Source organism: Mauremys reevesii, linkage group 17 (assembly GCF_016161935.1).
Source record: "Mauremys reevesii isolate NIE-2019 linkage group 17, ASM1616193v1, whole genome shotgun sequence".
Classification (NCBI taxonomy): domain Eukaryota; kingdom Metazoa; phylum Chordata; order Testudines; family Geoemydidae; genus Mauremys; species Mauremys reevesii.
The window spans coordinates 20,372,096-20,374,273 of NC_052639.1; positions in this window are offsets into that span (position 1 = coordinate 20,372,096).

Consider the following 2,178-nt stretch of genomic DNA (forward strand, 5'->3'; position numbering starts at 1 on the left):
AATCTGAAGCTGGTATTGCCTCATACATGATATGAATTGCATCATGTTATTCCTAGAAGTCATGGATGATGCAATCATAATGAAGCTGAACCAATTGCCCTATATCAGCTCTAGAAATCATACAGTGTCTTGCTCTCATTTGTCAGTGTTTGATTTTGCAAAGGGACCCATTTCTCTTTAGCCAAAGTGAGCAGAGATGCCTCGTACTTGTGTGAACAGTGCAGATAACTTGTGCTATGTTTGTTGTGAAGTGACTTTTACATCACAAAAGTGCAGTATAAACACTATGGTTAAGCCTATCACTTTTCTTTTGGCTGCAAAATTGGAGATCAGGTGTGTGTTGGAAGCAATGAGTGTAGCAATCTCAGTGAACCGGAGGTGACGGTGGTCAGAGAGACAACGGAAGGTTAAAGGGCAATGATGGGCTAACGATGATGATTGTGTTGTATTTCATTCACTTAGATCTGGTGCCACAGGCCGGCCCTTTAGCCTTGTAGAGAGTAAAACTAAATATCTGTTGAGATACAAGGAGAGTCTGTGTCCATTCCTGCTAGCTGCACAGGGGTTTGACATTGCTGCTTTCAATCCTCCGGCTCTGCCGAGACAAGGAACAATTCAGGCGGTCACTAACTGAAGGAGGAGACGATTTTCTGACAGGAGGGACGGCTCCTCTTAAAGGTGTTTGGCAGGCAGCCTCCTTCCCAGGTCTGTCCCGACAACACCCAGTTGAAAGGGACTCTCCTCGGCCTCCTCAGCCCGGTGAAAAGAGTGAGTGAGCGTGGGCGGCGACGGAGGGAGATGGATTGAGCGGGCGGGACCTCGGTGAAGGGGCAGGGTGAGATGAGGGTGTTCAGTTTTGTTGGGTCGAAAGTTGGCAACCTCAGATCCAGGGGAAACAACTCAAACACCCAACACAAGAGTCTGGCCAGGGGCAGGACATCAGCTTTGAGGAGGGGTGGGTGTGGCAGTGACATCACAAAGGCATTTGCAGGAACTCGGCCTATTGGGCAAAGGTGTTGGGAGGGGGTGACCTCACAGAGAGATCCCGACATCAGCCGGGCAGGACAGAGGTGCAGGGCCAGGCCAGTCTCTGAGACCTCCCGGCTTTGCTGCCGCAAGTCACCTTCGCGAGGTCTCTCCTCGAGGGCTGAGAGAGAATTAGGATTCAGAGTTGTGAGCATGAGGAGGAACCTCTGTGGAGTTTTCTCCTTTCCTACCATTGATTGTGCCGACAACAAACTTCCTTTGAGAAGGTAAGAGGCTCAGAGGGTTTGGAACCTGTTCCGTCTGATCCACCTGGCGCAGGCAGCATTCTAGGCCCAGACAGCACTGGCTTCAGGTGGCAGAATTTGATTTCCTCCCTAGGTTTTGATGATTGGAATCCCTGGGGACATTGGGGTGTATCCTTTTTGGTTTATCTTTTCCTCTTTCCTCCTTCCTTTCTCCTCTTCTCTTGCTTCTTTATTCCCTTTTCCAGCTTCCCTCCTCTACCTAGTAGGGACGGGTCTGGAGTGCGGTCTCGGGAGGGGTATTGCTCTCATTGCGGGAGGTCCTCACCAAGAGGTGGGTCTGGGTCTGAGAGTGATCCCCTCTGATGGTGTCCTGGGCCGTCCTTTGGGACATCTGGTGAGACCCCTCAGCCTCCTGCCCCTCAGAGTCTCAGTGCTGATTGGCTGAGCAGGGGGCTATCGACACCAAGGAGACAGGTCAGTTTGGTCTCTTTTCAAATCAGGCAAATAAGTCACAACCAATCCAATGTATGGAATTAATCTTGCTGCTTCTCTCCATTAATTGTCTCTTGGCAGGTCATGATTTTCAGTAATGTCCTAGGTCTTCTAAAATACTTGCTGAATAATTACTATGAACCACTGTTGGTCTCTAGCTCACTTGAGGGCACTTTATTCTGATCACTCAGTGTGTGAAATTCAAGATGTGAGAGAGAGGCTGAAAGTCAGGAGCAGTGTTTCCTCTAATTTGTTATGTCCATGTGTGGAATGAATTTTGTTTTGGGAACAAATATGGAGGTGAGGTGTGACACATCACCTGCATATTGCACTCCTTACAAAATTCATTCTGCACATGGATGGTGTGTGGCAGGGGTGAGGCTGAAAGGTTTGGAGTGTGGGAGAGGCTCGGGGGGGGGGTTGGGGCGCAGTGATGTGAGGGCTCTGGCTGGCG